Genomic DNA, 26,215 nt, shown 5'->3' with positions numbered 1-26,215 from the left:
AGAAAGAAAATCACTTTGTTTCTTACAATGACAAAAGACAGGATACTAATAAACAGCTGAAGTTTCTGTGTACTGTTATACTGAAGGGGTTTAAGCTTCAGTGAATCACTTGTTAGGATAGAAGTAATAAATTATGTTGGTGTGTACAACTGAAAAGCATCTTAGGGCACTATTCTCCTTTTGTTGAGTTATGTCTTTAGAGCTCTATCCTATCATTTAGTGTAAGGTAAATTAATGAATACTAAAATTACATTTTCTTCACATCTAATCAACTTGAGGAATTTCCCTTTTCATTGCTTTTTTGGTGTATCACTGGGGCTATTTACTTTAAAAATTGCAATGAAAAAACTGTTCCAAATAAGCCAGGTCTGATTATTTTCAATCCCAGTACACTTACTTAAATGCCAATATCATATGGAAAAGTTTGACTCCAAAATGCCAGACTCTTTTTTTCTCTTTTTTGGTAAAGTGTAGCTCTTGGACAAAAATAAATGACATGGAAATTCAAATTAATGTCAGATGGTTTTATGGTTTGTGGTTTTTGTTTGTGGTTGTTAACTCTGAAGAATCAGGACATATAAAAGATTAAAGAGTCTTTCAGCTACTAAGCTTAAAATATGTATGTTTACAAACAAATGCCATACACTTTCTATCTTGATTTATCCTTACTTCTTTAGTTACTAGCATGCTTTTAAAAAAATACTATGATATCTTTTACATCTTCCCATTCATTTATTTATGCAGTAAATATTTATTGAGTGTTTTCCATGGAGCAGATACTACTCTGAGTACTTCAAGTTTCACAGACCTAACTCTTCCCTGGAGGAGATCATGGTCTACTGCAATACCAGACATGTAGACAGACACTTACAATATGCTGTCTCATAGATAGACAAGCAAACTAGGTTCAGAGCAACTCCTTCTGCTTAGGGGACTCCAGGAAGTTTTACAGCACAGATAAAACTTGAATTGAGACTTGAAAGAAGTATAGGAATTTGAGCAAAGAGGTGGAAAAGGTTTTCTATGCAAGAGAGTAGCGTGATACAAAGGCACAGAGCTGAGAAAGGTTTGGCATATTCAGAAATCAGTTGCAAGTTCCCTTTGCTCAGAACTTAGGACATGTTGGGTAAAGAGGAGAGGGGCTTTTGTTGCCATTGCTTTTGGTGTTTTAGACATGAAGTCCTTGCCCATGCCTATGTCCTGAATGGTATTGCCTAGGTTTTCCTCTAGGGTTTTTATGGTTTTAGGTCTAACATGTAAGTCTTTAATCCATCTTGAATTAATTTTTGTATAAGGTGTAAGGAAGGGATCCAGTTTCAGCTTTCTACATATGGCTAGCCAGTTTTCCCAGCACCATTTATTAAATAGGGAATCCTTATCCCATTGCTTGTTTTTGTCAGGTTTGTCAAAGATCAGATAGTTGTAGACAATAACAATGGCAACGAAAGCCAAAATTGACAAATGAGATCCAATTAAACTAAAGAGCTTCTGCACAGCAAAAGAAACTGCCATCAGAGTGAACAGGCAACCTACAAAATGGGAGAAAATTTTCGCAACCTACTCATCTGACAAAGGGCTAATATCCAGAATCTACAGTGAACTCAAACAAATTTACAATAAAAAAACAAACAACCCCATCAAAAAGTGGGCGAAGGACATGAACAGACACTTCTCAAAAGAAGACATTTCACTTTGGGAGGCCGAGGCGGGCGGATCACAAGGTCAGGAGATCGAGACCATCCTGGCTAACACGGTGAAACCCCGTCTCTACTAAAAAAATACAAAAAATTAGCCGGGTGCGGTGGCGGGTGCCTGTATTCCCAGCTACTCGGGAGGCTGAGGCAGGAGAATGGCGTGAACCCGGGAGGCGGAGCTTGCAGTGAGCCGAGATCGCGCCACTGCACTCCAGCCTGGGGGAGAGAGCAAGACTCCGTCTCAAAAAAAAAAAAAAAGAAGACATTTATGCAGCCAAAAAACATATGAAAAAATGCTCATCATCACTGGCCATCAGAGAAATGCAAATCAAAACCACAATGAAATACCATCTCACACCAGTTTGGCAATCATTAAAAAGTCAGGAAACAGCAGGTGCTGGAGAGGATGTGGAGAAATAGGAACATTTTTACACTGTTGGTGGGACTGTAAACTAGTTCAACCATTGTGGAAGTCAGTGTGGCGATTCCTCAGGGATCTAGAACTAGAAATACCATTTGACCCAGCCATCCCATTACTGGGTATATACCCAAAGGACTATAAATCATGCTGCTATAAAGACACATGCACACGTATGTTTATTGCGGCACTATTCACAATAGCAAAGACTTGGAACCAACCCAAATGTCCAACAACGACAGACTGGATTAAGAAAATGTGGCACATATACACCGTGGAATACTATGCAGCCATAAAAAATGATGAGTTCATGTCCTTTGTAGGGACATGGATGAAACTGGAAACCATCATTCTCAGTAAACTATCGCAAGGACAAAAAACCAAACAGGGCATGTTCTCACTCGTAGGTGGGAATTGAACAATGAGAACTCATGGACACAGGAAGGGGAACATCACACTTCAGGGACTGTTGTTGGGTGGGGGGAGGGGGGGAGGGACAGCATTAGGAGATATACCTAATGCTAAATGACGAGTTAATGGGTGCAGCACACCGACAGGGCACATGGATACATATGTAACAAACCTGCACATTGTGCACATGTACCCTAAAACTTAAAGTATAATAATAATAATAAAAAAAGAGGAGAGGGGCAGAGTGGGGATGAAGTAGGTTACCATTTTCACTGTGAGAAACTAAGAAGCCTAGCCTTCCCCCAGGGTCTCCCCTCTACTTTTTAACTTGGAATATTGCAGTAACCTGGGACTGGTAACCCTTTGTGGAATTGATAGGAGTTGAAGAAAAGGTAGACTTTTGAGCAGCACAAAGAACAGGATTGGATGTTCCAAAAATAAACGAAAGGATATGCAAAATGGAGAGGGGTGGGGGCGGCAACATGTTCTCAGAACAAAAAATAGTTCATTTGGCCATTCCTAAAGGAGAGAAGCTACAGTTTAAGTGGGAACAGTGCTTGGAGGGAACCTCCATTAGAGTACTGCAGAACATTGCTGATATGGTTTGGCTGTGCCTCCACCCAAATATCATCTTGAATTGTCATAATCCCCATGTGTCAAAGGTGGGACCAAGTGGAGATAATGGAATCATGGGGGTGGTTCCCCCATACTGTTCTCATGGTAGTAAGTGAGCTCTCACTAGATCTGATGGTTTATAAGGGGCTTCCCCCTTCGTTTCAGTCTGAATTTCTTGCTGCTGCTATGTGAAGAAGGACCTGTTTGCTTTGCCTTCTGCCGTGATCGTGTTTCCTGAGGCCTCCTCAGCCATGCTGAACTGTGAGTCAGTTAAACCTGTTTCCTTTATAAATTACCCAGTCTTGGGTATTTCTTCATAGCAGTGTGAGAATGGACTAATACAACTGTACGTGGCTTTCTTCATCACTTTGTTCATTCAACAACCTGGTGTAAGTAATCTAGAGGGCAATTGGATGGAATAGCAGCAAATGTGGTAAATAACAGGAGCAAACAACACAATTATTTTTGATAGGAAGTGTGATAGCCTGAAAATAGGAAAGTAAAATTTAAAGCATAAATACAGTGTCCTATAGTTCACAGTTATTGAGAAAAAATGTTGGGTGTTTCAAACAAATGCCTAACATAAGGGAACAGCCTTATGACATTGATAGAAGAAGCGAATGTCTTGTCAGGAAGACCTGGATAAAGGAGGGTGATAGCACTGCTCCACACTCTGTCAAGGGATTGCAATTGTTCTGGATGCCATCTTTTAAAAGAGACAGTTACAGAGAAAAGAATGGCCAGAGGAAGGAAACCAATGTAGTGAAAGTCTGAGAACAATATTGCAGGCAAAACAGATAATGAAACAGGCTATTTACCCTCTAATTGAGTAAAGGAGACATCACAGTTGCTGAGAGCAAGAGGGGAGACAGTAACCACTAGATAGAAGTCCAGGGAGGTAGGTTTAGCTCTGTGATGAGATAATCCTTCTAATGCTTTTCCTTGTGAACAGGAAACTAAACAAGACCAAATAAATATGTCTGAATGACAAGTTCGCTGTGTAACTGGGAGTGTTTCAGCTAAGGGTGGTGCTACCTTGTTAGGGATACCCTGAGCTGTCAGAGTTTTACTTCGATGAACTTTAACACCACTAGAAGACATCTGAGTGTAAAATACAGATACTCTTGATATCCTTAAAATATGCATTAATCGGGCATCCTGAGCTGCATGCACTTAGGAGCTCTGAAGCCAGCGAGCCCTCGGCATGAGGTAAGAACTACGTGCTGAGAGGTTTTCTTAGTGGTTTTACTACTGGGGAGTGACTTGGTTGCTCAATTGAGAGGCTTCCATAAGAATCGCAGATACCAGGGATTGAGTGCTTGTTAGTGCCTGATGCTCAGCTGTGCACTCTGTACACGCTATCTGGTTTAATCATCACAACAGACTTGGATAGTTGGATTGTTTTAATCCCCTCTCTCCTTTTACCGGTGAACAAATAGAAGTTAAATAACTTGAGTCCAGCTGCAACATTTTCTAGCTGTGTGACCTCAAGAAAGTTATGTAATAGCTTTGTCCCAATTTCCTGATTTAAAAATGTGGATAACCTCTGCATGCAGTGGCTCACACCTGTAATCCCAACACTTTGGGAGGCAGGAGGATCACTGAGGCCAGGAGTTTGAGAGCAGCTTGTGCAACATGGTGAGACCCTGTCTCTATAAAAATTAAAAAAAAAAAAATAGCCGGTATAGTGGTGTGTGCCTATAGTCCCAGGTGCTTGGGATGCTGAAGTGGAAGGATAACTTGAGCCCAGGAGGTTGAGACTACAGTGAGCTATGATCCATGCCATTGCATTCCAGCCTGGGCAACAGAGCAAGACCCTGTCTCTAAAAAAAAATTAAAAGCGTGGAAAATAATAATGCCTGCCATGCTGTTTGCAATTGTAATACCTGGATTCCCCCTCAGATAGTAAGGGATGGAAGGGAATTTGACCACTAACAAAAGATACATTGACAAGTATTAGAATTGTCATTGTTTACAGGTAAAATATTTAAAAAATATATGTATTTCATTTGGGAATTTGGTAGAGAGCCTAATGAGAGCTGCTGATCACTTGTGTAGACATATTTTTATGTATAAGAACAGCTGATAGTATTTTGCCTTTATATTTCCTTCTTTATGCATACAGCCTCTCAAAGCCAATCTAAAATACTGCCTACTTTATAAAACTTTTTCTGACCCTCAAGATGGAATGGGGTTACAGTTTCCTTTAAACCGTCATAGAATATCCTGACTTGTCTATGACATTAATGATTTCCCACCTTAACATTATATTTGCTTGTTCAATTATCTGACCCTCTCAAATAGACCTCATGCTCAGCTCTGGAATGGCCTTTGGCATCTTCTTTGTGGTATGTCTTGGAATACCTCAATTTCGGTATGCAGGTCCTCAAATCTTTATTTGATTGAGTTGAACCACATTGTTAAGCTTTAGTTTTTATCTCTTTTTCCTGATTCCTTTACACAATATTGAAAGACATTTGCAGAACATTTACTTTATATGGGCCATAGTGGTGGTGGTATTTTTTTAAGCAGATATGCTAATTTCTAAAATTTTAAGTTTGTGTGCTTCCTCAAAAGCAAACATTACTGAAATGAAAACAGATTCTGAACCTTTGTTTGGTATCTGCATACTGATGATGGTGAATCAATGGTGAAAGAAACAAACTATGTTTTACCTTGGCCCTGCCCCACAAGGCCTTCATGAAAAGAGATTAAATGCTCCCTCCAGCTGACCCAGCTCCACAGACCTGCAGATGCAGATTCTTCCCTGCACTGCCCAGCTGTGCTGGCTGAGTGATGTTCGAATATGTAAGCACTTTGTCATTTCCTTCATCTCTCCATCCTCCTGTCACTTTCACCTGGGTTATCAGAATAGCCTCCTAATTGAGGTTCCTGCCTCCATTCATTCTTGACTCAGATGAGTTCCCAACTCTGCCACGATAGTGAACTTTCTATATGGTTCAGTCACCCACAACGGCCACAGAGCAAGTTCCAAGCAGTTAAACTGCCCATGAGGGCCTCCAGGATCCCAAATTTCCAATAGTATCCTCTTCCTGCCCTCTTTCTTCTGCCAGACTTCATGAAATTTTTGCTCCAGAATTGAGCATTTAGTTTTCTTCATTTATTTACCACTCTTTGATTCTCCATTAGCTATTGTTATTATTGAGTGCTTCCTTAGTAGTGATTAGGGTTGTGAGCTCTTCGTGAACTCTGGGTCCACATGGCTGGGATCAAAGCTGTGTGATCCTAGAAGTTCTTAATCTCTGTCTCCTTCCATTTTCACATCTGTAAGATGGGGATGATATTGGTCCCAGCATCATAGGGTTGCTGTGAAGGTTCAGGTGATACCTGTAAAGAGCATAGGACAGTGCCTGGCACATAGTAGTGCACATCAATCTAATGCCGTGCTTGGTACTACTCTGGGAATTTGTATTCTCGTGCCTCTGATCCTGCTATTCTCCCTATGTTGAGTGTACCCCCCATTTCCTCCCCAACTTGAATTTCTGTCCATTCTTTAGAATCGTTCTAAGGTGTCAGCTTCTTAGTAAAGCTTTTCCATATCACCATTTCTACCTTCAGAAAGAACTGATCACTCCATCTTCTGTTCTACTTCTGAACCTTGAAAATAAATATTTGTGCAGCACACTTTCATGCAAGTATTCATATACACATCCATGTCCCCTACTGGATCATGAACTCATTAAGAACAAAGAGTATAATTTATTCAACATTGATTTCTTAGAAGCTAGCTCAGTGCCTGGCACATAGCATTCAATAAATAATTGTTGAACTGTGCTTTTTGAATTGAACAGGAAAGCACTTTATCACTTAATGTTTTAGGCATGAAATCCAGAGCATGTTATCGCAATGTCATGGTGATGTGCATACATACATGCATGTGTATATATGTGTGTGTGGTTTGATTAGTACGTGCCTGATTAAGGAAAATAATTACTGTGAGTTGTTCATTTATTTAACTACTTCTAGTAGTTTATAAGAAAGGAATTTCTCCAACTTCCTAGGTAGAAATGCAAGCCAGGACTTGTGGCGATTCAGTGCCAAAGATCTGTTACTGTTAGCCTGGAAGACTGCATGTCTGCCGGTTCCAGCTGTGCTTTAATAAACAGGAGCTCAAACACTTCATGATGGGAAGTACAGCTGAGGACTCTCGAATGCACAAGCTGATCATGCTGAATGCTTTTCTGGGTCATGTTCATTTCATAAAAACAGCCAATTCCCAGCCTTCCCAGAAGAGGAAATGCTGAAGGTCCTAGCTACGATGAGGGGTGAGGAGGAAACCAGGATGGAGAGGGGAAGGGGGCCTCACCACCTCCCCTTTCCTTGGCAAGGAAGCCAGCCCAGGCACCCAGCCCAGTCGCATGGGTCCCTGTTAGGACTTTGGGCTGTGCTTAAGTGCACAAGTTTTTTTTTTTTTTTTTTTCTTGCCTTTTGTAGCAACTACGTTGTTCCAGTGACCAGAGCAACATGACATAGAAGCAGAGAAAACATACCAAGTTCTTGCCAGTTGCTAGGCAGAGAAAAACGCTTTTGGATGTTTGAAGTATGCTTCCCATGTTGATTTCCTAACCATGACTTGTTTTCAAAGCCAAACACAATAGCATCGTGAATACTCATCAGCATTTGGTAGGCTTTGCTGCCAACCTAATTAACAGATTTCAATTTAGAGGGATGAAAATAAAGGGGATGCTTTTGGTAAAGAAGTAGCTTCGTGGGAAATTTGATTTTTCTCTATTTAAGGATTGTTTCTTCTAAATTTTTTGATATAATGTAATATTTAATTTCAATGACCATATTTGTCTTAATTTTGACACAAGCAATTTTTAGATTATACTTAACATTGATGCTAATATAGTTGCAGTGGATTTTACCCAAGTTTTCTTTTTAAAAACCTAATGAAATATTGAAAAGGTAGTTCTCTTTGGTCTAAATGTAAATATTAGAGCTGTGAGTGTGATGATTTACCGTGCACTTAATTTTTCTTGTTGTCAGAGATAGGAAAATGATCGTTTGTTCTGGGACACCAAGCTCTCATTGTTAAGTGGGGCAGCCGGTGAATCCTGAACTCAGAGGAGAGACTCCCCAGGAGGGCTGCTGAGTACAGTAGGCTGGAAGGGAACTAAGAAGGATACTCTTCCCTGCATGGCCAAACACAGTTGCAGAGGACAGTTCCAGGGTGATGTTGGGCAGGCCATTGGGCTTGGCTGGTCCTAGGGGCAACTGTTTCCCTGTGGGTGACGGGGCTGCTCCATCCATGCAAGCGACCTGTGTTCCCCACCAGAGCTATCCAGAGTGGTGTCCCTTTAATTCTATTATCAGACCATGTGGTTTCTAGCAGGGAACATAGATCTAATTGAAGCTTTGAGGAAACTTTATGAATAGGAAGCCACACATAGATGTAGAAAGACCTCAGGCCAGCCGTCACTTGGGAGATGGAAGTTCAAGGTTAATTTCACTTGATTGGCAAAAGCGTTTTGAGAGAAAAGTTGGTTTTCGTAATCTTTCTTTTGGTTGGAGACAGGAAAAATGGGGGAAAAATTAATATGCCTTTCTACTCTCTCTTTTGGGATAATCAGGTTATACTGATGAAAATGATTTTATATACAAGGCACAGTATGTATATATAAATTCTTTTAATCTCCACCGTAATCCCAGAGAGTAGGCACTCTTATAGATGGGGAACTCAGGTACAGAGAAATTAGAGAAATTCCCAGAATCACCCAGCTCGGAAGTAGCAGAGCTTGGATTTGAACTGAAGAAGTCTTGTGATGGAGTTCCTGCTTTTGGCCAGTACACTACATTGCCTGGGCATGCCAGGAGCGTAGGGCTGCTCCATCCATGCATACATCTTGTCCACAGGCATCCTGTCTACAGGTGGCTTGGCTACAAGTGGCTTGTCTACGTACAAGTGACGTGCTTGCTTGCTACATGTAGACATCTTAGCTGGATTGGCCTCTGAGCCCTCTGTAACACTTTCATGGAGATTTATCTCATTGGGTTTAAGCCATAGATTTACATGTGTATCACTTCCATCATATAGTGAACTTCTAATGGCAGGGGCTTGATTATGAGTTACTGGCACCCAGCATGGTGCCTGCCTTTCAAGAACCTTATGGAGTTGAAGAACACAGTGCCAGCTACCTGGGGCAGAGAGTAACAGTAAGGCCAAGAGCTTCAGATGATCTCTAGGACTCTTTTTGGCTCTTGTCAGTACTAATAGAGATAATGTCTTGTGTTGCAATTTAGAATTCACTAAAACCAAACTTAAAGATGTTTTAAAAAAGAACATCATTGGCCGGGCATGGTGGCTCACAGTTGTAATCTCAGCACTTTGGGATGCCGAGGTGGGTGGATCACGAGGTCAGGAGATCGAGACCACGGTGAAACTCTGTCTCTACTAAAAATACAAAAAATTAGCTGGACATGGTGGCGGGCGCCTGTAGTCCCAGCTACTTGGGAGGCTGAGGCAGGAGACTGGCGTGAACCCGGGAGGTGGAGCTTGCAGTGAGCAGAGATGGTGCCACTGCATTCCAGCCTGGGCAACAGAGCGAGACTCCATCTCAAAAAAAAAAAAAGAAAGAAAAAGAAAAAGCTAAGCAATTTATATGATATGTTACTATATGGATGAAAACATGATATAAGCTTTAGCCAATTGGTGCCAGCCAGGAATGTGGCCCCAGTACAGTCAGGATATTTGATGTTCCAAAAAATAACCTAATAAACCTATATTTTTAAACAGGAATCCTTCTCAATTTTTAAATCATAGAAGTCATTTAACCTTTATCACAAATTATACTATCTTCACTGTTTTTCATCCTTGTTCACGTGAGCTCTAGTCAAGACAGAGGTACTGAAAAGATAGCCCAAGCAACGCATTAAGTGCTGAAGAGGGAGCATGTAGATTCCCTCAGTGAAGGACTCTGGTCTTTCCTGTGGACAGTCCTGTGTTGGCCTACACTTGCTCTTTGTCTGGAGTACACCGCTCTTCTGTGAAGCCAAAGCTAAGATACGAGTGCTGGAATGCCATATTGGTCTTAAGGTTCAATCAAGGACGTCTGCTCACTTTTCTTGCTATCTCTGTGGTTCTGCAAGGATATGGGTAGTATGATGTCTGTCATAGATTGACCATTTGTTAAGACACAACCCCCTAATCAACTTAACATTCTGGTTTTTCTCTATTTTCATGGATAAATGTCTAATTTGTATGTATTAATTAGTCTCAGTTGAGAAGTGTAATGAACATTTCTTTAGTATTTACTCATTCAACGAGCATTTAGGCTGAGAAGCATTTAAGAACTTAGAGAAATAGAGCATTTTATAATTCTATGGGATATTACTTAAAATCTGACTTGATCAGATATTGAACCTTTTAAAAAAAAGTGAGACTAAGGAATTGTAAGTGATTTTTAAGACACAGATTTCTCCTTTAATGTTCTAGTACAGCATACAGTGGTTTAGGCATTCTTAAAACAGTGCAGTGTGTTGCAAGAAACATCATTGTCAATGGCATTATGACTATAGGATCTGAATATTGGCACCGTGACTTAGAAGCAGGCAAAAGCTTAATTTCTATAGCCTCTGTAGCAACGGTGCAGATTCCTTTAGTTTGAGTTATTCATCTGAACGTAATAGGAACTGTCTTCTTGTTAGAGGAACGAAGCTTTGTTCTTTCAGAGGGTGTAGGGGGTCATAACTAGTACCCAACAAAAACAGGGAAAATGTAGTTAATAATTTTTAAGGAAAAACTTCAGCTGAACATAATTCAATGGGAAATTCTAAGATTATTAGAAATTGCATTTTTTACTTAAAAAATAGACATTTGAAGATTATGAACTGCTTATTTTAGAACTTGAACCACTTGAAACTATCCTTGGCTTATGTTTGTAAGCAGATTTCAAAATGTTCTTATTTTTTAAATGATGAAGAAATGGTTATTTTAAATGGCTCTAGATTTAGATGTATTTATAAGTGGTCTTCTATTTTCTAAGAATTTGTGTCTGTTTCTTTGAAATATAAATAGTTTTCTTAAGTTAAAACCTTGCTTCAATTGTATCATCTGACTATACTCACAGGATGTTTTATTAAACTGTGTCTCTTTTCCAGATAATAGCATCCATTTGGAAATCATAAGATGACTGAAGAAGAAATGTCAAATTTGTAGTTATAATTCTAGTTTCTTTGAAAGAATACTACGTCTTGCAACTACTTTTAAAAATTTTACAATATTACTTCAGTCTTTTTTTTTTTCTTTTTTTTTTTTTGAGACAGGGTCTCACTCTGTTGCCCAGACTGGAGTACAGTGGTGTGGTCTCAGCTCACCACAACCTCCACCTCCCAGGCTCAAGCAATTCTCTTGCCTCAGCCTCCTAAGTAGCAGGGATTACAGGTGCCTGCTGCTACTGCCCAGCTAATTTTTGTATTTTTGGTAGAGATGGGGTTTCACCATGTTGGCCAGGCTGGTATCAAACTCCTAACCTCAGATGATCTACCTGCCTCAGCCTCCCAAAGTGCTGGGATTACAGGCGTGAGCCACAGCCCCTAGCCTTACAATATTACTTCAGTCCATTAACTATTTATTGAGTATTTTATCCAGGGCCAATCACCATGGGAATACCCACCACATATAAATATTAAATGTCAAGCATTCTATCCAATACGTTCTATTGGCAATCTAATTAGGAAAAAAATATATGAGCCAAATGATTGGAAGAAATCTTCATAGAGAAAGTGGGCTTTGATCTAGGATTTGAAGGATAGGTTGAATGTTTGTAAACAGGCAGATGAAGTTCTCATCATTAATAACACTGGTAATTGAAGAGAGAAGTGATTGGAGTCAATAACTGGAGCAACTATAGGCAGATAAATAGCTGAGAGATAATATTTTAAAAAGTAAATTTTGCAGGGATGATGCATAATAATTATATGTAACTTTAAAATGATTATTACATGTTTACTGTTATCTGGTCCTAGGAGATTCCATTGGTTAAAGCATACATCTAATGGAAGCCAGGCTATGTTTTGTTCTGGTCCGAGGTCATAGGCTAAACTTAATTCTCAGAAATGTGTCCCACTGGTCATCAGCTGGTGGGCTGGCTGAGATCACAGCTAACACTTAAGAAGCGACAGCTTATATTAGTCCAGCCCAAGAGTCATCTTGTTTGCGTTTGACAGGCATTTCACACTGGCATGGACAGTATAACAAAACCTCAGTTGGAATCACCTTAATATTGTGTTGTTACTGTCTATTCTAACTTTGGGGATAGAGAAGAGAAGATGGGGGTTCTTTCAGTGATTGCAGCCTTTTGATGTCAACTGTTTTGTTATATCTTAAATAGATTCCTTGTACTTGAAGACAATGATATAGCTGCTTATTTATTCTCCCATAGTAGTAAACAATTGTTGCAAAAAAAATGAATTCATAAAAGAACAGTGGAGGAAAGTTATATCCTACGAATTAAACAGCCTTGTTAAGCATCTATATAATATGTTATGAATCTAGTCCTTTGCTAGATTCCATGGGAGAATCAGAGAAACATATTTGACCTGGTCTTTAAGAATTTTATCAATAACCAGTTTTCCTGACTAAATTTTCAGAATGACTTCACTATGAGGTCCGGGCAATGAGTTAACACATATTTATTGACCTAGTGCTGTATGCCAGGCAGTGTAAAATCCAGGGGGAATATGAAATCCAAGAAATATACTTGGAGAGGAGGCAGGGGTTAGATCCTATAAGACGTTTTATGCTAAGGCGTTCTACATGGTTTTAGTATAATTCAGGACGTTTATATTTCTATTCTAAAACCAGATTTTAAGCATTTTTAGGAGAGAAGTTCTATTTCCTTTTATTCTTTTATCCCCCTTTTCTTTCCTATTTTCTTTTTCTCTCTTCCACGGTATTGTTCTCTACTTTCCTTTTCTTTTTTAAGACTACATGGTGTACCTTTATATTCACTGCCCTTCATACATAATGGTAAATAATAACTGTTCTATGAATAATGAAAATATACATTTTAGAGTTATTGTAAAGCCACAGAATAGAATCACTTGAGTTTTCATGATTACATTTTTTGTGATAATAGCATTTTCTTATGTCTTTTTATTACTGGTTTTAATTTTTTATTTTCACTAGTATGTTATCACAAACAACATATGATATCAATCCCTGTTTTGAAGATAAGTGATGGGCACTGTAACTTATTTTTAAATTATCATTTGTAGTCCTAAATAAAGCCAGATATATGTACTTGATTATGTAAGGCTGTCATTTGAAAATAGTTTTCTTTGCCCAACAGAAAGACAGAATTAGTTCATCCTTTTAGTGTACTTCATTAATCAAGATACCACACCATGTTGAACTTATTTATTTTGAAAAAACTATATTTACATTGAAAACTTTCATATTGTCAACGTTAGTGAAAAACTATTGAGTTGTTTAATCAGATATGTAAATATTTACTTCATTTTTAACTGAAAATACATCTTAATGGATGGTATTTATGGGAAGCATTGATATGCTCGTTGTGTTTATAGCTCGTAATGAGAACACAATTTGTTTATCCATTCACTACTTGATAGTCATTTAGGTTGTTTCCAGTTTGTATCTATTATGAATGAAGCGGCCATGAATGTTCCAACATGAGTCTTTGGGTTGACATACGTTTCCATTTTTCTTGGTCAGATTCCAAGGTTTGGGATAGTTGGGTCATATGGCAAATGTATGTTTAACTTTATGAGAAACTATTTTTCAAAGTAGCTGTGCTTGCAATTTTACATTCTCTTCAGCAATGCATAAGGGTTCCAGCTGTTTCATAGCCTCACCAATACTTGGTATTGTCATTATACATTATAAATTTATAATTTTAGCTCATGGTATTTAGTTAATAGTATTCTATTCTAATTTTAATTTGTATTTTCCTGATAACTAAAGATCTAAGTACCCTTTTATGTACTAATGGACATTTCTTTATCTCTGTTATGTCCAAGTTTTTACTCATTTGAAAATATTGGGTAGTTTTTCTTTTTTCAGTATTAATTTTTTATTTATTTTTTTTGGAGACAGGGTCTTGCTCTGTCAGCCATACTGGAGTGCAGTGGTGTGATCACAGCTCACTGCAGCCTTGACCTCCCAGGTTCAAATGATCTTCCTACCTCTGCCTCCTGAGTAGTTGGGACTACAGTCATGCACCACCATGCCCGGCTAATTTTTTCTTTTTTCTTTTTCTTTTTTTTTTTTTTTAGTAAATGGAGTCTCACTATGCTGCCCAAATTGGTCTCAAATTCCTGGCCTCAAGTGATCCTCCTGCCTTGGCCCCCCAAAGTGCTGCTATTATAGGCATGAGCCACCACACCTGGCCTTTTAGTATTGATTTACAGGTGTTTATATATTCTACATAAGGGCCTTTTGTCAGGTGTATGTATTGCAGCAGATATTGCTTCCCTGTCTTTGGCTCACCTATTAATTTCCTTAATTGTATTTTTGATGGGGACAAAAGTCTTCAATTTCGATAAAATCTATTTTACATTTTTTACTTTTATGGTTAGTATATCTTTTTGTCTTAAAAAATATTTGCCTCTCCCAAGATCATGATATAATTTTCTATCATTTCTTTCTAGAAGTTCTCTATTTCTACCTTATACATGTAGGTCTATTGATAAAACTAGGATTAATTTTTCTGTAAGGAGCGAAATAGGAGTTGAGGTTTGTTTTATTTTCTCCATAGGGATGGATAGTTCTGGCAACATAGTTAAAATGATATTTCCTTCTCTGTTGAATTCAATTGACATCTTATTAGTTTGGTGCAAAAGTAATTGTGGTTTTTGCCATTACTTTTGATGGCAAAAACTGCAATCAACATGAGTGAAAAACTATTGAGTTGTTTCATCAGATATGTAAATATTTACTTCATCATTTTTAACTGAAAATACATCTTAATGGATGGTATTCATGGGAAGCATTGCTATGCTCGTTGTGTTTATAGCTCCTAATGAGCTCCTAATTGTGGTTTTTGCCATTACTTTTGATGGCAAAAACTGCAATTTTGCACCAACCTAATAGTAATAATTCAGTTAACCCTCATGTTTGAGTTTGTTTCTCTCTTCTTTTTTTTTTTTAGCTCTACAGTAGTCCCCCCTTAACTATGGAGGAAACATCCCAAGACCCCCAGCAGATTTCTGAAACTGCAGATAGTACTGAACCCTATATGCTGTTTTTCCCCCCCGTGCATACATACTATGATTGTTTAGTTTATAAATTAGGTACAGTAGGAGACTAATAACAATAACTAAGAAAATAGAACAATTATACTAGGGATAAAGGGGGACTACTATATTTGTCCATTTTATGCTCATTCTATTTGTTTTGATTACTGTACCTTTATAACAAGTCTTGAAATCAGGGAATGTAAGTTTTCTCTTTCTTTTTTTCCCCCCAAGATTGTTTTGCCCATTCTAAATCTTTTGTATTTCTCTATAAAATTTAGAACCCGCTTGTCAGATTCTTCGAAAGAATGTAATAATGATCTTTTGATTGGGCTTGTGGTGAATCTATAGATCAATTTTGGAAAGCTCAATATTTTTAAGGTATCAGTTCTCAATATTTTAAGATATCTTAATTGATATCAGTTCTCAATATCTTAAAATATATATTGTTGTAAAAAACATTTACTTCTCCCAAGATCATGATATATTTTTCTATCATTTTTTTCTGATATCTTAAAATTATTGAGCTCTTCAATCCATGAACATGGTAGCTCTCCATTTAGATGCTATTATAAATGATAATATTATTATTTTAAGATTTTTATCATGGTATTTTTAAAAAGTTTTACCTTTTATTCATTTGTTCACCACTAGCTTCAAATGTTTGAATGCAGGAGCAGGACTTACTCTTCTGCTGGGCTTGGGATTGGAGTACTGCTGAGGATCAGGAAATCTTTTTTATATTTTATAGCCTAGTTGTCAAACTGTGAGAGATCTCATTGGCTCTGCAGCCATGTTGTTAACTTTTTGCATTGCTGAGGAGTTTTCTTAGTGCCTTAGTCCCATCCTGGCTTTCTACATCTCAGAAGTTCTCTTTCTATCCTGCCACCCTGAACCCTGGAAGGTCTCAGAAGGATGCCTCTAAGGTCCTTTGCCTGGCCTGCAGTTTTTAGTCGGTCCTGCCTCATAGTAGGGAAAGTTCTGTGTGCCCCATCGGGGACCTTTCTTATTTCTCCTGCTCTGTCCCCAACCTTCAGCGTGCTTTAGCACTTGGTGAAGGCTTACTGGCTGGTACATGTAAGCTTGGCTTGTATCTAGGACTCCTTGGAATTCTAATTTCATAGGCAGCCTCTAAAAGTTCCTGAATCCAGGTATGTTGACTCATGCCTGTAATCCCAACACTTTGGGAGGCCAAGGCAGGAGGATCGCTTGAGGTGAGGAGTTCAAGACCATCCTGAGCAACATAGTGAGACACTATCTCTAGAAAAAAACCCAAAAAATTAGCTAGGCACGGTGGTGAATACCTATAGTACTAAGTACTCAGGTGGCGACGAGGTGGGAGGGTTGCTTGAGCCCAGGAGTTCGAGGCTGTAGTGAGTTATGACCATACCATTGTTCTCCAGCCTGGGTGCCAGATTGAGACCCTGACTCTAAAACAAAAACAAACAAACAAAAATTTGAAGTTCCTGAAAACTTTAGCTGATTTCTCTGTGCTCTGATGTATGGTGAATTCACACTCCTGCTGCAGCTACTGCTGCAGGTTTGAGAAGAGCCATAGGTCCTTTTTCACTTATGAAGGGCTTGACACTTTCTGGAATTTATTTCCTTTAGGTTTCTTTGCATCATTAGCTTTCTGAAAGAGAGTGATTTTGTAACTTATGTAGCTTGTTCTGTTTGTTAGAGTGGGAGCAACGGTCTCTTGCAACTTTCTACATCTTAACTGAAATACATAAATTCTGGGTAAAGCTTTTAAAAATATTCACTTAAGATGCATGGAGGAAAAATCAGAGCTAAACCGAAGGAGATTGAGATACAAAAACCATTCAAAAGATCAACAAACCCAGTAGTTGGGTTTTTAAAAAAATTAGTAGGATAGATAGGCTGCTGGGGAGACTAATAAAGAAGAAAAGAGAGAAGATTCAAATAAACAGAATTAGAAACAGCAGGATGTTACCTCTGACCTAGAAAAATACAAACAACCATCAGAGACTACTGTGAATGCAAACTAGAAAAACTAGAAGAGATGGATAAATTCTTGGACACATCCATTCTCCCAAGACTGAACCATGAAGAAATTGATTCCCTGAACAGACAAATAATGAACTCCAAAACTGAATCAGTAATAAATGGCCAACCAACCAAAAAAAAAAAAAAGAAAAAAAGCCCAGAACCAGACAGATTCATCGCAAAATTCTACTAGACATACAAAGAAGAGCTGGTAGCATTCTACTGAAACTATTCCAAAAAAAAATTGAGGAGGAGAGACTTTTACACAACTCATTCTATGAGGCCAGCATCATCCTGAACAAAACCCCTGGCAAAGACACAACGAAAAAAAGAAAACTTCAGTCCAATATTCTTGATGAACATTGATGCAAAAATCCTCAACAAAATACTTACAAACTGAATCCAGCAGTACATCAAAAAGCTTATCCACCATGATCAAGTAGGCTTTATCCCTGGGATGCAAGGTTGGTTCAACATATGCAAATCGATAAATGTGATTCATCACATAAAACAGAACTAAAGACCAAAACCACATGATTATCTCAATAGATGCAGAAAAGGCTTTTGATAAAATTCAGGACTGCTTCATGTTAAAAAACTCTCAATAAACTAGGTATTGAAGGAACATGCCTCAAAATAATAAAAGCCACCTAATACAAACCCACAGCCAACATTATACTGAATGGGCAAAAGCTGGAAGCATTTGCCTTGAAAACTGGCACAAGACAAGGATGCCCTCTCTCACCACTCCTATTCAATATAGTATTGGAAGTCCTGGTCAGGGCAATGAGGCAAGAGAAATAGCAAGAGAGGACTATCCGTATTTGCAGATGACATGATCCTGTATCTATAAAACTGCATTGTCTTAGCACTGAAGCTCCTTAAGCTGATAAACAATTTTAGCAAAGTCTCAGAATACAAAATTACTGTGCAAAAATTATCAACATTCTTATAAATCAACAACAGGCGAGAGAGAGCCAAATCAGGAATGCAATTCCATTCACAGTTGCCACAAAACAAACAATCCTAGGTATACACCTAACCAGGGAGGTGAAAGATCTCTACAACGGGAATTACAAACTGCTGCTCAAAGAAATCAGAGATGACACAAACAAATGGAAAAACATTCCATGCTCATGGATAGGAAGAATCAATATCATTGAAATGTCCATACTGCCCAAAGCAATTTACAAGTTCAATGTTATTCCTTTTAAACTATGAATGATAATTGTTCACAGAACTAGAAAAAATGATTTTAAAATTTACATGGAACCAAAAACAAGCTTGAATAGCCAAGGCGATACCAAGCAAAGAGAACAAAGCTGGACGCATTACAGTTCCCAACCTCAAATTATATTACAGGGCTACAGTAATCAAAACACTATGGTACTGGTACAAAAACAGACACATAGACCAATGGAACAGAATAAAGAGCCCAGAAATAAGGCCACATACCTATAACCATGTGATCTTTGACAAAGATGACGAAAACAAGCAATGGGGGAAATACTCCCTGTTCAATAAATGGTGCTAGGATAACTGGCTAGCCATCTGCAGAAGATTGAAACTAGACCCCTTCCCTACACCATATACAAAAATTAACTCAAGATGGATTAAAGGCTTAAATGTTAAATCCAAAACTATGGAAACGTTAGAAGACAACCTAGGCAATACCATTCTGGACATAGGAACTCACAAATATTTCATGATAAAGATGCCAAAGCAATCATAACAAAAGCAAAAATTGACAAATAGGATCTAATTAAATCTAAGAGCTTCTTCACAGCCAAAGAAATTATCAACAGAGTAAACAGACAACCTACCCAAGGGGAGAAAATATTTGTAATCTGTGCATCTGGCAAAGGTCTAATATCCAGCATCTATAAGGAACTTAATTTACAATAAAAATGAACAAACCCATTAAAAAGTGGGCAAAGGACATGAACAGACACTTTTCAGAAGAACACATGCATGCAGCCAACAAACATATGAAAAAAAGCTCAACACCACTGATCATTACAGAAATGCAAATCAGAACCACAATGGAGATACCATCTTACTCTAGTCAGAATGGCTATTACTAAAAAGTCAAAAAATAACAGATGCTGTTGTGGTTGCAGAGAAAAGGGAACACTTACACGCTGTTGGTGGGAGTGTGAATTAGTTCAACCCTTGTGAAAAGCAGTGTGGCAGTTCCTCAAAGAGCTGAAAACACAACTATTGTTCAACCCAGCAATCTCATTACTGGGTATATAGCCAAAGGAATATAAAGCATTCTACCATAAAGATACATGCACATGTATGTTCACTGCAGCACTGTTCACAATAGCAAAGACATGGAATCAACCTAAATGCCCATCAGTGGTAGACTGGATAAAGAAAATGTAGTACATACATACCACAGAATACTATACAGCCATGAAGAATGAGATTATGTCCTTTTCAGGAACATGGATGGAGCTGAAGGCCATTGTCCTTAGCAAACTAATGCAGGAACAGAAAACCAAACACTGCATGTTCTCACTTACAAGTGGGAGCTAAATGATGAGCGCACTTGGACACAAAGAGGGGAAGAACAGACACTGAGGTTTACTTGAGGGCGGAGGGTGGGAGGAGGGAGAGGGGCAGAAAAAATACTAGGCTTAGCACCTGGGTGATGAAATAATCTGTAAAACAAATCCTGTGACACAAATTTCCCTATGTAACAAACCTGCATATGTACCCTTGAATGTAAAATAAACTTTTAAAACAAAGAAAGTGCATGGAGAAGACACTAATTTTGTCCTTTTTTTTTTTTTTTTGAGGTGGAGTCTTGCTGTGTCATCTAGGCTGGAATGCAGTGGCATGATCTTGGCTAACTGCAACTTGCACCTCCTGGGTTCAAGTGATTCTCATGCCTCAGCCTCTCGAGTAGCTGGGATTATAGGTGTGTGCCACCACACCTGGCTAATTTTTTTATTTTAGTAGAGACGGTGTTTTGCCATGTTGGCCAGGCTGGTCTTTAACTCCTGACCTCAAGTGATACTCCCACCTCGGTCTCCCAAAGTGCTGGGATTACTCCCACCTTCATCTCACAAAGTGCTCTCCCAAAGTCATGAGCCACTGTGCCTGGCTGGAAGATACTAATTTTCTTAATATGATTGTCCCTGTAGTTCTTTGTCCTAATAGAAGCGTTCAGTGTACCCTTTGTAGTATGTGAACTTATGGGTAATTTTTTGTAATATGGGAACTTACAAAATTCAGATGATATTCTTAGGTTGATATTTACATCATCCAAATTAATTTTATTTGCTTTTTAATTCATTTTTTTTTCAGAGCAGCATTTCCTTAAAAATGTGCTACAAAATGTGTGTGGTTCTTCCTAAATTTAAGAGGTTTGGGAAATGTCATTAATGCATTTAAAATTATAATGCCTACTACATGGTGGAAAACAGAGTTTGTTGACCCAAGAGCTTCAGAAAAGTATAGATACTGTAGTTTGCAGACTGGTTAAATCAAGTTATATGGCTGTTTGAGTCATGAACTTTGGAGCTGTGGTAGTAGGGAAGTTGTGCTGTTTGAGGAACTCATATTTCAATATTGTACAGGGGACAGAAAGCTCTCTAGAGGATGGGTGCTTACTATAATAATTATAGTTAATTTTTATCATTAACTTCATTGGACAGTTTCAAAGGAGATTTTTATGCTACTTTTTATTGATTTGTACATTATTTTTAAAAGGTTTCTGAAGACTGTTTCAGGGTTTGGGATTTATTCTAACTAAATCCTAAACTTTTATAAGTCCCTGTATTTCTCCGTGTAATAGTTTCTTTGTTTTTTTTAAGGTGGTGATATATCTCTTTGTTGCCCGGGCTGGACTCAAACTCCTGGGCTCAAGTGATCCTCCCACTTCAGCCTCCTGAGTAGCTGGGATTATAGGTGAATGCTGCTAAGCCTGGCTTGTATAATAGTTTCTTAGTATAGTACTTTCTGATTAAAACAATGTGACTCTTTCAGTATCTAAATATCTCAGATGGCAAAAGATTATTGGAGGTTAAGGGTCTGGGGCCACCTTTCTTGGGTGGAGCTAGTGAGTACTATAGACCAAGAAGACTTTAGCTGGGCCCTGGTAACACCTGGAACTTGTTAACTGAAAGTGGGTACTCAATTGTATCCTGTTCTGTAATGTGGTCATCTGAAGTTACTTGCTGTAATTAGGATGAGAGGAAACGAGTTCTGGAGAGTTTTCTTCAAGGAGCAATATTCTGTTACAGAAATATAAGATTACTCAAATTTTGTGATTTTTATTCAGTTACGAAAAAGTCACTACCATTAGCCAAGTTAACGTTGAAGAGAAGAGAATTTCTTTGCTAAAAGATATGAAAGAATCCTTTTCCATTCTTTTCCAAGGCAGGAATGGAAACTTTGGAAATCAGATTTAGAAACGGACTGAGTATAATTTGGCTCCTATTTCAGCCTCCACAGGAGGTCTTCTGGCCTGACCTTTTTTTTTTTTTTTTTTTTTTTTTTGAGACAGAGTCTTGCCCTGTCGCCAGGCTGGAGTGCGGTGGTGCAATCTCGGCTCACTGCAATCTCCGCCTCCTCCGTTCAAGCGATTCTCCTGCCTCAGCCTCCCAAGTAGCTGGGACTACAGGCGTGTGCCACTATGCCTGGCTAAGTTTTGTATTTTTAGTAGAGACAGGGCTTCACCATGTTTGGCCTGACTATTTTAACTCACCTGTGGGGAAGTGTGGGTGGAATATATGCAGCTTCGCAGTGAGAGAGCTGGGGCTGAGTCAAGTGAGGATTGAATCCAGGCTCCTTCATTTCCTGACTGTTCCACCTTGGAGAAGCTACTTAATCTCCTTCAGACTCAGTTTCTCCATCACTAAAATGAAGCTAAGATTACTCCCAGCCTCACAGGATTACTGAAGCATGAATTGAGTTAATTTGTATGGCTGGTGAAAAAATGGAATACTTTATCATCTTTGCTATGACTATGATAGAAAAAGTAAGTTCGAATGGTGACCTTCCTTATTCTCTCTCTGCCTTTCTTGATTTCACTGACCTTCTGGCAATGGGTAGTTATTTCAAGTTCATTCTTTCTTGTGTGCTTTCATTTACTATTTAGTGAATGGGCGTCACACCTGTGTGCATCCTTATTGACTTAGACTGTTGAAAAATCAAAACTGTTTGTATTTCTTGCCACTGATAAAAGGACCATGTCAACTGATACGAAACATTCTCCTTACTTTAGATAAGCTTACTATTGATGCAAGTAATTTCTTGCTTAAAATACTTCTTAATATTTTTCTTAAACATTTGTAATCTCTAAAAATATATAATGCTTTTAATGTCTGAATCCATATTCCCTCAGGTATGGGCATTTGACATTGAGAGGTTTTCATTTATTTGTGTCACATTGGAATAAAAAAGAATTATAAACCAAGCATGGCCACATCTCATTTATTCTTAATTTATTAAATAGAACATAATAAGAAATCAGTTGACATTATTTCCTGCTAATATTTTTTGCTGACTTTCCTAATTCAGCCCACAGAAGGGGAGATTTTAATGAAGTAACAGAAAATGGAAGAAATAGCCATGCAGCTCTCCCATAAATGGTGTTTTAAATAATTTTGAGAAATGGAAAAGAATTCTTTGGATAACAGGGGATTCCTTATTGATTGAAATTGCTTTTGTGTTGATTTAATCTGTCCTGTTGCTTTATGTATTGCTTTGATAAGATCCATTGCTGTGTTTCCTTCAACCCTGTCCTCCCCAGGGTCTCTACCATACCAGTAAATGCACTGGTGTTCATGCAGTTGCTCAGGCGAAAAACTTAGGCAGGAACCTTGATTTCTCTCTTCCTCTCACAATTCACAGTCAATCCATGAGCAAATCCTGCCAGCAATAACTTCATAACATAGGCAGATTCTGACTGCTCCTCACCACCTTACCCATAGCACCATCATCTTTCACTTGTCTTATTTCAATGGAAACCTAGGTGGCCCCCTCCATAGCCAGTTCTTCACGAAGTAGCTGGAGTGAGCTTCACACCAACTCTGCTTACAAACTTTCAATGGCTGCCCATCAGACTGAGAATAAAATGAACTCTCCACTGCTGTCCCCCAGGCCATCCATGACCTGCCCTCACCTAACAACCACTTCTCAGATGGCTCTTTTCCTCCCTTTTGCCAACACAGTTTCTCCTTCCTTTGGGTCATACATACCCCTCCTTCACTCCAGTTGTTGGTGCATTTGTCCACAGATCCTTCTTAGATATTCCCATGCATCGTACTCTCACTTCCTTAAAGTCTCTCCTGAAGTGATGTGTCTTCTAAGAAGCCTTTCCATTCGTTTTATTTTTCTTCGTAGTACTTACCACCATCTGAACTTGCATTGTCTATTTAGTGGTTTATTCATCTTTGGCACATCCATTCCCTAGAATGCACACTCATTGAGTGCAAGGAACTGGCCTTTCCATTGTTATTTACCTAGTGCTGAGAACAGAGCCTGGCATTGAGTGGGTTCACAGTGACTGTCTCATGCAATAAGGATATTATTGCTTTTTGTCTAATGACAAGAGGTAAAAATATACAGATAATTTTAGGACATAGGCATTAGTTTCCCAGTGGGACACTTGCCCTCAGTTGATTTTGGGATATATTGTTGAATATGTGTTTTGAAATTCAATTCCTGCCATTTTTCTTTGACCAGAATGTACAATTTTACAGTTGACCTGCAGAGAGCAGCTCATTAGCAGTTTGCTGGTCCGCTAAGCTCCTGTATGCTCAGCCTCCCCCACTGCCCTGGTGCAGCCCTGGCTAAGCTGGAGGGTAAGAGGAGCCTCCAATTCCCCAGCAGGCATGGTCTGGAATTAGTTTTGCTGTCCTAAATTAGATATCCTGGGATGAAGGGAGGCACCAGTTTCCCCACTGAGGTGCAGTATAACCTGTCTCAACAGTGTACGTCCACTTTATACAATTAGATTCTATCCCCACTCTTGATTTTTATTCCAGTTTTTTATCAGGCCTGGGGCCGAAACCTAAATCCCACTGCATTTGGAAGAAGTCAGTTATATCCTATTAGATGCCAACCTTTCTTCACAACCATTTTTATTCCTACTCCACCTCAAGCAGCATCCGTTGGGGTCACCTTTAGACCAGTGACTAGCTACTATATGCCGTCTCCCTAGAGTGAATCCTGTCACTGTTGCCTGGAGTCTACTTGCTGAGCCTCTTAGGGCCTCCAGACTATACCCCCCAAAATGGGACCTAGTTCAGATTTCAATTTACCATGACCTTTTACATATTATGTGCACATTCAAGCTTTAAGCTCTGCAAATAATTGCCCTAAACCAGATTAATTATCACACCCAGCCTAGGACAGTTTCATTTACATCCCCAAAATGTTGCTTCTTGAGGACCTAAGGTTGTTCAGATCCTGTGAAACAAGAAAACTATTGATGTTAGGGGATATTTGGGATTTTGCAGGAGTTGAACAAATCTGCTGCATCTTTGCGGTTATGTAACAAAACTCATAGAGCTATATAGACAGACACTATATTTTTTTGATGGTTAATTTTCATAACCCAGGTCAGAAAAAAACTGCTTAAAATATTTTTTAATTATCATAGCTTTTCTTTTTCCTGTGGAAGGAAAGTTTCCTTGTTTATTTGCACCTAATTTGCCTCATGAATATTCAGCTGTCGATGGGGCTGCAAGCCAATATCCATAGAAATGAACTCATTAGGAGCATTTTGTTGGCAGCTATTTGATTCATGAAGTATGTAGAAGTATTTATGATATTTCATATTTTATTTTTTCTTGATTTTTGAAACATAAAAGGATTATTGATAATAATTTTTATCCCAGATTTTCAGTTGAGCTTATTTAGTTTTTCTCATATTTCTTGAATTTGTAAGAAAATGCTTTCAGATATTTGACCACTTACACAGATTTTTACAAAGTAAATTATGAATAAAAAGTCATGAATGATTTAAAAGCAGTTTAAAAATGTTTTACATATTTATACATATACAATACTTGTTCCTCCCAGTTGATTATTGTCATTGATATAACGTGCTATGGGGATGATGTAAAAAAGAATGGTTCTCCATTTTGAAGGTCTTCCTTCAGAAATTTTGCTGTTATTTAATGAAAACAGCATTGAAGAAGTATATTTGGTTATAGGAAATAGAAAAAATAGTAATAACAGCAAACATAGACATTGACACTCGATGTACCAGTTACTTTTCTTTTTTTTGAGACGGAGTCTCGCTCTGTCGCCCAGGCTGGAGTGCAGTGGCACCATCTTGGCTCACTGCAAGCTCCACCTCCTGGGTTCACACCATTCTCCTGCCTCAGCCTCCCTAGTAGCTGGGACTACAGGCGCCCACCACCACGCCCGGCTAATTTTTTGTATTTTTAGTAGAGATGGGGTTTCACCGTGTTAACCAAGATGGTCTCGATCTCCTGACCTCATGATCTGCCCGCCTCGGCCTCCCGAAGGGCTGGGATAACAGGTGTGAGCCACCGTGCCCGGCCCTCAGTTACTTTACGTATATTAATTTGTTTAATGCTTATAGCAAGTCTATAGGAGTAGACACCATATTACTATTATCTTACAAATATGGAAGCTCTGCCTCAGAGAGGTAAAGTTACTTGTATGGTCACACATCTAGTAGTTGGCAGAGTTGGGATTCAAACCCAGTCAGAGTGGCTCCGGAAAGCTCTTCACCACTTCATGTTGCTGACTTCTGTCATATTTTGGTAAAGACTAGAAACTGGACTGCTTGTTGTCCCAAAACCTGGCATTCTTTCCCCACTGATTTGAAGTGCCACCTGTTTCAAATAGTAAATTCTAAATA

At 38.7% G+C, this 26,215-nt stretch overlaps 1 protein-coding gene across 4 annotated transcripts in view; it reads left to right on the top strand.

The window, feature by feature from the left end:
• Nucleotides 1-26,215, top strand: part of PREX2 (phosphatidylinositol-3,4,5-trisphosphate dependent Rac exchange factor 2) — a 284,434-nt gene that overhangs the window by 27,445 nt on the left and 230,774 nt on the right. The window contains exon 1 of one of the 4 annotated variants that reach the window (XM_063612655.1): nt 3,372-3,399. The exons of the other annotated variants lie outside the window; for them this stretch is intronic. The gene's annotated coding sequence lies outside the window, so the exon portion shown is untranslated. Of the gene's footprint in view, nt 1-3,371; nt 3,400-26,215 lie in introns of those variants that run through there. 4 annotated transcript variants of the gene reach the window in all.

Source organism: Symphalangus syndactylus, chromosome 11, assembly GCF_028878055.3.
Source record: "Symphalangus syndactylus isolate Jambi chromosome 11, NHGRI_mSymSyn1-v2.1_pri, whole genome shotgun sequence".
NCBI lineage: Eukaryota > Metazoa > Chordata > Mammalia > Primates > Hylobatidae > Symphalangus > Symphalangus syndactylus.
Note: the sequence above shows the minus strand (reverse complement) of the source record. Positions and strands in the feature narration are given on the sequence as shown.